This window comes from Pipistrellus hanaki (genome assembly GCF_964339955.1).
Source record: "Pipistrellus hanaki genome assembly, chromosome: 1".
NCBI classification, from domain to species: Eukaryota; Metazoa; Chordata; class Mammalia; order Chiroptera; family Vespertilionidae; genus Pipistrellus; species Pipistrellus hanaki.
This window is the reverse complement of record NC_140503.1, coordinates 1712023-1723050: the sequence shown is the minus strand read 5'-3', so window position 1 is coordinate 1723050 and position 11028 is coordinate 1712023.

Below are 11028 nucleotides of genomic sequence, written 5' to 3'. Positions count from 1 at the left end.
CACTGAGTACGTGTCCTGGAGGCCGGACCCCGCCCCACACCACGCCCAGGCCGGACCACGGCACACACCCGCCCGGCCTGATGCTTCCTGTTCCCAGCGGGCACCACGGCCTTGGACGACGGGACAAAGGCCGAGTGTGTGCCACCCCCACTGGCTGCCAAAGGGCCACTTGTCCCCGGGACGGGAGGGGGAGGGGGAGAGCATGTCCGCCTGTCCCAGAGCTCTGACCCCCCCCAGGCCCCTGCCTCTCACTCAGACGTTTGGTGCCTCGTGCTCCCTGAAGGGCCCCCCGACCTGCCATCCGGCTGGGCCATCCCAGGTTCTGTGGGTCCTTCCGCCAGGAGGACCAGTTTCCCAGTGTCTGTCCGGAGGCTGGTGGCTTCCCCGCTCCCACACACATGCAGCCTCCGCTAGACCTTGGGCCCTCGGGGTCCTTGGAACCAGCACCTTCCCCAGGGGCTCAGCGCGTTTGCAGGGCTGGCCCGGCCTCGGACCAGATGCCCGCCGGGGACAGGAGGGCCGAGGGGCAGGGCCCGCTGCTGGGCTCCGGCCCTCAGAGCTCCGGCCGACTCCTGTGCGCCTGCAAGGCTCTCCGCTCCCGCCCCTGAGAGGAAGCATCCTGCTCAGCCACTGCTCCCCCCCCCCCCACCGTGTCCTGTGCTGTGCTACGTGGTCTCCCAGGGCCAGGGAGTGACCAATTGTCAGGTCAGGGACGGTCACCTTGAGTCAGCAGCACGGGGCTGGTCACACGGCGAGGGGTCATCCTGTGACCACTCCCCCCAGACACTCTGCGGCCCTGCTTTTCCTTGGAAACGCCTGCACTGCCCCACCCTGCTGAGCGGCCAGCGTGACACCCAGCTCCCTCTGCTGCCCGGAGGCTCCGACCGCTCCCGGCCCGCCAGGATCCCACCCGCGGGCCAGGATCAGGGTCTGCCTGCACCAGCTCCCACCGCCTCTGCCAGGAAGCCCGCCCCAGGCCTGCCCTCGGCCCCTGGCCTTGCTATTTGCTCTCCCGCTCTCCGAGCCACACCTGCGGGCCTGCCTCTGGCTTGTGAGCAGAGCCCAGGCCCGAGGGATGTGCTCCTCCTGCCCACTGCACAGGTGGAGAAACTGAGGCACAGGAGACTGGACCCAGGGCCCCGCCCACCAGACCTCCCGTGTCTCACCCATGCCTTGTGAGGTCCCCTGGCCTGTGACCAGGAGAGAGGTTTCTCCGAGGGGTTGGCCCAGGCAGGGTCTGGGGGTTGCTGGGAATCGGAGTGGAGGGAGCAGGAGGCCCTCCAGGGAAGGTGTGAGCTGGGGCCTGAGGGACCAGGCACAGTCAGGAGAAGTGCCTGCTGGGAGCAGAGCAAGGGAAGGAGCTGGGCCTGTGCTGGGAGGGGGGTTGGGACAATCGGGTAGGCCTCACCAGGAGGCGGCCAGACCCCACTTCACACTCGGGGATTCCTGCCCCGTCACACCCGCCCTCTGGCCCCACACGATGGCGCTGGGGAGAGACTACATCGATGCTGGCACAGCTTGTGCTCAGGAAACACCTCTGACCATTATCCCTGGGGCTGGGGCTGCCACCGCCAGGAAGCCCCTTCTCTGTCAATGCCAAGGTCTGGATTTTGGGGCTACTTATGGTTCTGATAATACCTTTTGTCCTTGGAGGCACTCAAATAGCTCTTGTGCTTCAGGGGTGTTTGAGCAGTCAGGGACCTGGCAGAGAAGACCGGGCATGGAGACTTTTCTGGCAAATGCAGGTCATCCGGCCACTGCGCTAGTCAGTTGCATAGTAAAACCCCAAACTGGGCACCTTTGGATGGGCATGGGCCGATGGCTCTTCAGTTGACCTTCACAATTTTCAAGGCAGGTGTATCAGTTAGCTGTCACCAGAGATGTGCTGCATAACAAGTAGCCCCTCCCCTAGAAACCAAGCAGTCAGTTCCTCTCAGATCTGTGGCCTGGGTGCTCTTGGCCAACCTCAGCCAGGCCCCGAGCGGGGGCTGAGCTGACAGGAGGCCCCTCCTCTAGACGTGGGCCTGGCTGTGCATGCTGGTCGGTCAGCAACTCACCCATCAAGGGCAAGCCGAGTCATGGGGCACTTTTCACACCGTTGGTGTGTGGGCTAACCTAACCTCGTCAGGTGGAGAGAGACCTGGGGTTTTAGGGAGGGCTGCCTGGCCACAGGCACAGGGCGGGGGCCAGCAGGGCCTTCTCTGCCCAGCGGCACTGTGCACAGCAGGCCCCGCAGGGCCTCGCCAGCCCCAGCACCCTCCCCGTGCTGCGTCCGTGCCGCGGAGGGCATTTCAAAGTCAGACTGTGTGCAGGCGAGGCATCGGCGGGAGGGAATTGTTCTGTTCCCACCAGGCCCAGAATAGCTCAGAATTGGGTCACGCTAACCGAGCACCGGTCACAGCCTCCAGCCTTTGACAGTAATCCGCTTTCTCCCGCATCTGTCCCTGTGAGGGGCGGCCGCTGTGGGCGCCGTTAGAAGACGGGACCGGAAGGGATGTGTGCATGACTGGCCCTCCGTCCCTCATGTCCTTAGCACTCTCTGCCCCCGCTTAACAGGAACCCCCTCCTCCTGCCCCCCCCCCCCGCCGCCCTACTTCCCACGACCCATCAGCCCTCAGACCGGGCGGTGTGACAGTCCAGGTAGGCAGGCTTGGCACTGCAGTGCCCCTCACAGGTGAGGACCCTGGTCCGGCTCAGCTGGAAGCTGCAGCCCTCCTGGCCTCCCTGCTGACCTTGACCTTGACCTGACCTGAGTAGGTCACCGCCTCCAGCCCCTTCTTTGACTCCCTCCTGGGTGCACCTTCCTTCACAGGCAGCTGAAGGCGATGGCCAGTGGCCCCACCTGGGAGAGTCCAGGCCCCCCCCCCCCCCATGCTGCAGCCGCCTCTGGGAGTGTCGCCCTTCCCCCACAGACCGCCCGAAGTGCCACTCCAGCAGTTGGCACAGGCAGACCCTCTCTGTCCCTGCCCAGGGGCCCTTGGGCCCGGGAGCCCCGGGGACGGGCAGATGGCACCCTGTGCTGGGACACAGGTGGAGCCAGGTGCTCGCTGCGCTCAGACACGCTGTGGGGAAGAAGAAATGCTGGTGGCCTTTCCACAGGATCCCGAGCTCAGCACCGCCCGTCTCCATGGCAACGTCCCCGGCATCCGCCCCGCAGGGATTGCACGCTGCTGGGGAGGCAGAGGCTCCGCCCCCCTTCCGCCGCTCCCCTCCCCCCCTGGTGTGAGCCCGGCTGGGTGCTGGCCCTGCTTGGGGCTCCGGTACCGGGAGTGAAGGGCTGCTCACCGCAGGCTTTCCTCCCAGGGACCCGAGCTGGGCGGGCCGGGGCCCGCAGGCGGCAGCACCGCCTCTCAGGGGCTCGAGAGGCACAAGCGGGGTCCCCCACCTCCAATTCAGGAGGTGCGTTTCGGATGGCTCCCCAGGGGACTGGAACCTAGAGCTGTGAGAAGCACCCCTTTGCCACCAGGGAGCCAGACCAGGCCTGCTGCTGGCTGTCTGGAGTGCAGACCCGCACCCCATCTCATCCGGCCTCCTCCGCCCCCTCCGCCAGGTGGGGCGGCTGAGGCCGCGGGTGAGCCACAGGCCCTGGGCCCAGGGCTGTCACCGGGGCTGGCGGCCTCACTGCCTCGGAGGGGCGCATTGGGGCGCCAAGCACAGCACTGCCTCCCGCAGACAGTCCCTGCACCCGCGTCCGGGCACTGGAGTGGGCTCTGCAGACCCAGGCGCTGCTGTTCCGGGACTCACCCCCTTCCCCACGGCCCGGCATGGCATGCTGGGCCTGGGCCTGGGGCTGGGCTGCGGGTAGAAACGCAGGCTCCTGGCCCACTGCCTCCGGACAGGGACAAGGATGCCCCCCCCCCCCCCCCCCCCGCCGTCACTGGGGGGATAGGAGTTTCAAACTCCGTGCCTTCGAGTTCCTTTTAAAAAATCGGTTTCAGAGAAGGGGAGGGAGTGATAGAAACACCGAAGAGGGGAATCCCCATCCGTCATCGGCTGCCTCCTGCTTGCCCTCCACGGGGACCCAGCAGCTTGGTGCAGCCCTCCGGAAGCTTCTAGCACCATCCACCCGCTCTTCTGGAGACTGCCTGCTGTCCGCTGGAACTTGTGCTCGGCTGGTCGGGGTGTTTGTGCGGAATGCCGTCCCCTGGGGTCAGTCTCCCAGGCAACACCTGGCGGAGGCCCAGAGGGCAGCCGGCGAGCATCGCCGCCCGGACCTTATTGGGTCCTGATTTGAACAAACAAGATGCTTTATTTTTATTTTAAATAGATTTTATTGATTTCAGAGAGGGAGGGAGGGGAGAGAGAAATACCAGTGATGAGAGAATCACTCATCGGCTGCCTCCTGCACACCGCACACGGCGTGGAACCCCCAAACTGGGCCTGTGCCCTGACCGGGAATTGAACCCTGACCTCATGGTTCATAGGTCGACGCTCAACCACTGAGCCACAGGGCTGTTGCTGGTTATTTTAAAGGAAAAATGCCCCAGGCTGCTTGGACCATGAACTGTTCTGGGCTCTGGGCTGAACTGTTCTGGGCTCTGGGCGGGGAAAGAAGTCAGTCAGAGGTCTCTATCCTGGCCCCTGGGTCACCTCCAGCCTCCACCTCCTCCCTCAGGGCCAGGGGTGCCTCTGGTTCTCAAGTGGGGGGCCTGGGGGAGGGAAACAGCAGGTGGCCTGTGGGTGCTGGGGGCACAGGGGTGCAGTAGGGGCCTCGGGGTGACCCCGGGTTACAGGCTGCAGGGCCCCTCGCCCCCCACCCCAGAGGCGGCCCCCTCTGGCCTCCACCTCCAGACCTTCTCGTCTTTGCAAACCCTCCCTGCAACCCTGCTCTCCCCCCCCCCCCTGCCGCCAGTGGCCAGAAAACACAAGGACCTCTGACTGCGGCTTAACCGGCCCGAGGCCGCGTCCAGGAGTGGGGGGGGGGGGGGGGCGCAGGGGCCGGGCTGAGGGCTGAGGGCTGAGGGCTGAGGGCTGAGGGCTGAGGGCTGAGGGCTGAGGGCTGGGGCGGGCCCGGCCGGGCTGGGAGGACGGTGCAGTGGGAGGTCCGCGGGGGCAGCGCCGCCAGGAATGCAGGGGGCGGGGCGGCGAGGAGCCTGTTGCTAAGCTACCGGCACAATGGACTTTCTGGGCTCCCGGCAACCGGGGAGCCGAGGATGTCCCGCACCCCTCCCCCCGCGGCACCCTCCCCCCGCGGCCTCCCTCCCCCCGCGGCACCCCTCCCCCCGCGGCACCCTCCCCCCGCGGCACCCCTCCCCCCGCGGCACCCTCCCCCCGCGACACCCCTCCCCCCGCGGCACCCCTCCCCCCGCGGCACCCTCCCCCCGCGGCCTCCCTCCCCCCGCGGCACCCTCCCCCCGCGGCACCCCTCCCCCCGCGGCACCCTCCCCCCGCGGCCTCCCTCCCCCCGCGACACCCCTCCCCCCGCGGCACCCCTCCCCCCGCGGCACCCTCCCCCCGCGGCCTCCCTCCCCCCGCGGCACCCCTCCCCCCGCCGCACCCCTCCCCCCGCGGCACCCCTCCCCCCGCCGCACCCCTCCCCCCGCGGCTTCCCTCCCCCCGCGGCACCCCTCCCCCCGCGGCACCCCTCCCCCCGCGGCCTCCCTCCCCCCGCGGCACCCTTCCCCCCGCGGCACCCCTCCCCCCGCGGCCTCCCTCCCCCCGCGGCCTCCCTCCCCCCGCGGCCTCCCTCCCCCCGCGGCCTCCCTCCCCCCGCGGCACCCTTCCCCCCGCGGCACCCCTCCCCCCGCGGCCTCCCTCCCCCCGCGGCCTCCCTCCCCCCGCGGCCTCCCTCCCCCCGCGGCTTCCCTCCCCCCGCGGCACCCTCCCCCAGCGGCACCCTCCCCCCGCCGCACCCCTCCCCCCGCGGCCTCCCTCCCCCCGCGGCACCCTCCCCCCGCGGCACCCTCCCCCCGCCGCACCCCTCCCCCCGCGGCCTCCCTCCCCCCGCGGCACCCTCCCCCCGCGGCACCCTCCCCCCGCGGCACCCTCCCCCCGCCGCACCCCTCCCCCAGCGGCACCCTCCCCCCGCCGCACCCCTCCCCCCGCGGCCTCCCTCCCCCCGCGGCCTCCCTCCCCCCGCGGCACCCTCCCCCCGCGGCACCCTCCCCCCGCGGCACCCTCCCCCCGCGGCACCCTCCCCCCGCCGCACCCTCCCCCCGCCGCACCCCTCCCCCAGCGGCACCCTCCCCCCGCGGCCTCCCTCCCCCCGCCGCACCCCTCCCCCCGCGGCCTCCCTCCCCCCGCGGCCTCCCTCCCCCCGCCGCACCCCTCCCCCCGCGGCCTCCCTCCCCCAGCGGCACCCCTCCCCCCGCCGCACCCCTCCCCCCGCGGCTTCCCTCCCCCAGCGGCACCCTCCCCCCGCGACACCCCTCCCCCCGCGGCACCCCTCCCCCCGCGGCACCCCTCCCCCCGCGGCACCCTCCCCCCGCCGCACCCCTCCCCCCGCGGCTTCCCTCCCCCCGCGGCACCCTCCCCCCGCGGCACCCCTCCCCCCGCGGCACCCTCCCCCCGCCGCACCCCTCCCCCCGCGGCTTCCCTCCCCCAGCGGCACCCTCCCCCCGCGGCACCCCTCCCCCAGCGGCACCCCAACCCCAACGGCACCCCTCTCCGGGGTGGAGCCCGCCACCGCTTCCTCCGACCCAGCTTCCCGCCGGGTCCGGGTCCGAGTGCAGGGCTGTCCCAGGGGCCTGGGCAGAGCTGGAGGCGCGAACCCCAGTCCTCGCTGCCCCCGGGGCTGGCCGCGGGGACAGGCGGGGTTTGACCGATCCCCATGGAGAGCAGCTCTGGGCCGGCCGCGCCCCCAGGCCTCCGCCTCCCCGCGCCCCTCCCTGGGGCGTCCGAAGCCCCCGCGCCCCACAGTCCCCGTCAGCGGGCCCAGCGCGGCTCCACGGCTCCTGGCCGGGCCTCTCCGGGGGGAGGGCAGGCGGCCTCTGCGGGGAAGCCGCGGGGGCAGAAGCCAAAGGGACCCTCTGCGGGCCCTGAGGGTGCGGCTCTGAGCGGAAGCACCTCCAACCTGCCAGCCGTGCGCCCGGGCCTGGCGCTCCCTGGGCAGGGGGTGGGGGCAGAGCAGGTGTGGGGTGACCTGCGGCCCCCCTCTGCCGGGATCGGGATCGGGATCGGGATCGGCGCTCACGTGGGATCACCCGTCTCCGCTGAGTTAGCTCAGGTCACAGGCGCCCAAACCCCGGTTGTCCGGTTACAGAATCAGAAAAGTGAACCCCTCCCCCCACGGGCTTTGAGCAGAAACCTTGTCCTCTGAGCCTCAGCCCCCAGCCCCTGGGGGACGGGTATCCAGCTGGGCTCATGGGGGTCTCCTTGGGAGCTGCATGGGGAGGTGCTGAGGGGCGCCCAGGCCTGCCAGCCCTTCACCCCACCACGTGCACGCGTGCACGCACACGCATGTGCACGTACACGCACACGCACACGCACAGATAGCACAGCCAGGAGTCCTGGGCCCAGGGCAGCCCTGGCCTCGGCAGCTGAGGGCAGGACACCCAGAACCCTTGCAGGGACGGAGCCACTCCCGGCCGGGACAGCTGCCTGCCCTCCTAGGTGGCCCCGGGCACCCACACCCCCTTCCCCCTCCTGTAGCTCCTGCCCGTCCTGGGGACCAGACGGACAGCTGGACACAGACGCCCCACTGGGCTGAGAGCCTGTGGATCGGGGGTGGGGGAGCCCCTCAGCTGCCACAAAACCAGGGAGGGGCTGCTCCATCCCTCCCCTCCCCCCCTCCCTCCCTCCCCCAGCACACCCTCCCCCAGATGAGGCCCAGCCTCCGCCTCCCCCCAGGCAGAGCTGGGCCCGGCCTCTCCTGGGCTGAGCCTGAGGACAAAGAGGCAGCTGCCCGAGGGGGCGGGGGCCAGGCCTTTGTGCGCCCAGCGGGAGGGTGACCTCATCGCGGAGAAGGACCCTTTTTTCCCAAAGGGGCCGGCCCTGGGAATCGCCAGGGACAAAGCCTCCGCCAGGCAGGGGACCGGCGAGCGGCCCCTCACGGCATAAATTAGGGGGGGCGATGGGGGCAGGGCGGGCAGCTGCAGCGGCGTCTGGAGGCACACACATTCACATCCGCGTGTGCACACAAGGGTCAGCCCCAACGCCCACTCCCACAGTGCCCGCTGCTCCCCTCCCAGCCTCCTCACTCCTCCCACAGATGGGATGCAGGGAGCATCTGGTGGGGAGGGGGGCAGGCTCCAGGCTGGAAGGGGGGACACGGGTCACATGGCCCCCAGATTCCCAGGGCGGGGGCTGCTGGGCCAGGCCTGCCCTCCGACACCCAGTCTGTCCTGTGGGGACGAGGCCATCAGGAGCCGGGCCTGGAGGCCAGCAGCCTGGCTCCGGGTGAGGTCAGGAAAACATTTGGTTTTGAAGCGTGGTGTCGGGTGACACCCACCAGGCCCAGCTTCCTGTCCCCGGTGCTCCACAAAGGCCCTCCCTGCCTGCTGGCCCTCCGCCCGCCCGGGAGCCGCGGCCCCGCCAGGACCGGGGGCGCAGGGTGGGCAGCGGCAGAGGGACCTCCCAGGCCCCGAGCCCCTCGGGCTGCCCCACCAATGCCCCCTTCTCCCCTGCGGCTTGCTCAGCGCACTGGGCTCTGGAGACTCTTGTCCCCGTGCCCGCCGCTGTGAGGGCGGTGGCTGTAGGCCAGGCGGGCTTCCTGCAGGAGGCGGCCAGCTCAGAGCGGCTCCAAAGTCAGGCCAAGGTGAGGGAGCTGCCGGCCTCCCCGCCCGCCTCGGGGCCGACTGGCTGAGGGTGTCAGGGTGTAGAGGGCGCCCCTCCCCTGGGCCTTGTCCCGGGGGGCTGGGGGGGCACTTGGGCTCTGTCCTCGGTGCTCCCGCCACCCCCTCACCAGACTCTGCTCTGACGTGGGGGCCTGGTCTGAGGCCTTTGGTCCGGGGTCACAGACTTCCAAGACATGTGGTCACCCCAGCAGCACGGAGAACCCCAGGGTTTCTGGGGCTGGAAACATCCACAGCCCCCGGAGGACAGGGGGAGGAACAGGCCCCTGCTGCCCAGCATCCAGTTAGGAGGGGCCAGGAGGCTGGGGCCAGGGCTGGGAGCTGAGCCTGAGAGGGGCTGGGCCTCCGGAAAGCTAAGGCCGGGCCCTGCCACAGCCCCCCCCCCCCCCGGAGGGAGGCGGCGAGGGGCGGGGCGGCGGGAGTAAGTAGGCCAGTGCTTTGTGCGGCGTTGCTAAGGCCCCCCGCCATGGCTGCTCTGCTGGCTTCCTTCTGGGCCTCAGTCCTGGGGCCCCTCGCAGCCGCCAGGCAGCCCTGCCAGCCCCCAGCCCCCACCACCCGGCCCCGTGCCCACCCAAGGCCAGTAGGGTGCCCAGGCAGAGTATGTGTCCCGGATTGTCACACACACGCACATATGCACGCCGCACACACATGAACACCATTGCAAACACATGCACACCTGTGTGTGTTCACACCCACATGTACATGGAACACGTGTGTGCACACAGCATACAGCATACATGCTCAGCCATTTGAGGAGCTGGGTGGAGCTGCAGGAGCCACCGCATAGCAAGGCACCAGGACTTGGCGGTCACCCCCGGGGGAGGGGGCTGCAGCTCCAGGACCCGCTGGGCGCCCCGGATGGATCGCAGCTCGGAGCTGGGCCTCTGGGGCCTTGGCCGGGCCCTGCCTCGCGTCTGCTTGCTGCCTGAGGAGGGGCGGGCCGGCTGGCCTAGGACTTTGGGGACACCCTGTCCTGAAGGGAAGACGTGAGGGGCTCCTTGGGAGGAGGTGCGGCCCGCTGGCTCCTTCCCTCAGCGGCCGCACCCCAGGGCTCCGTGAGCGCCTCATCGGACTCTCGACCCCACGACAAAGCGGAGTCACTGCCACCTCCCAGACGGTGGCCCAGTCTCTGGGGCAGAGGCCTGGGAGGCCCGGCCGGCTGCTGCCCCCAATGACGTCAGCGGTGGATCTGGGCCTGAGGGAGGGAGCTGACCCAGGACCCGGCTTGGGGCAGGTGGGCGGGCAGCCTGCCAGGAGTTCCCGGGAGGCGCCCTGGGGAGGGGCCAGGAGGGCGGGGCTGGGGCCCAGTCCTGGGGAAGAAACCGTGACTCCCCCCCAGGGTGACAGCCGGCCTCCTGCCCCCTGCCGCAGCCTCTCTGGGTGACAGCACAGCGCCAGCCAGGGCCCCCCAAGCCCACTGGGTCTGTGCGGGCGCTGGTCTGCAAGAGCCGGTGGGGGCCCCCCTCCCCGTGTTCTGCCCGCCTGCTGCAGGGCTGTGGCCCCATGGCGGCAGCCCTGGAAGCAGCTGTTGTCTGCTGGGATCCAGGCCCCTGAGAAGAGCCCTGAGCTCCTAGCAACGCAGACGTCGGCACTGAGGCGCCCCAGGACCTCTGCGGGCTCCGGCAGGAGTGGGGCCCCCTGCACAGCTTGCCTTTGGCCCCGCAGCCACCCAGCCAGCTCCCAGGTGGCCCGCAGCCCCTGCTGGTGTGAAGCTGTGAGGCTCGGCGGCAGGGGCACAGCTCGGCGGGTGGGGCTGGAGCGGGAGAGCTTGGGGCCAGGAGTGGGGCAGGCAGGCCGGCGGTGTGGGGAGGCGGGTGGCCTTGCTCCTGGCCCTGCTAGGGACGGAGCTTAGCCCCCACCCGCCGTGCCCTGGCCACCCCACCAGCCCCAGGAGCAAGCGAGGCTGCTGGGGTGTCACCACCACCTGGCCCCTGGCTGCTGGGCAGCACGGGCCAGCCTCCATTGCCTGCCTTACAGCTCCGGAGCTCTCCCCGGAGCCGGCCTGAGTGCGTCCCCACAGTGCGGGGGCCCTGGGGAAGCTGAGCCCAGAAGGCCAGGGCCTGATGGGGTCCTTGAGCCCCAGGGGAGGCCAGCTCCCTCCCCACCCCCACAGCAGCCCTTCCCGCCCCGGGCCCACCGCCCACTGCCCTGGTCTTCCTTCTCTCCGGTCCGGCACTTCCTCCGGACACTTAACATGCCCATCACGCCTGTCCCGGACCCCAAATCAAAGGGCCCCAGTGGGGCCAGGGGCAGAGAATGGGGGGACACCGCCCGGCGGCCCTGGCTTCCGCCCTGA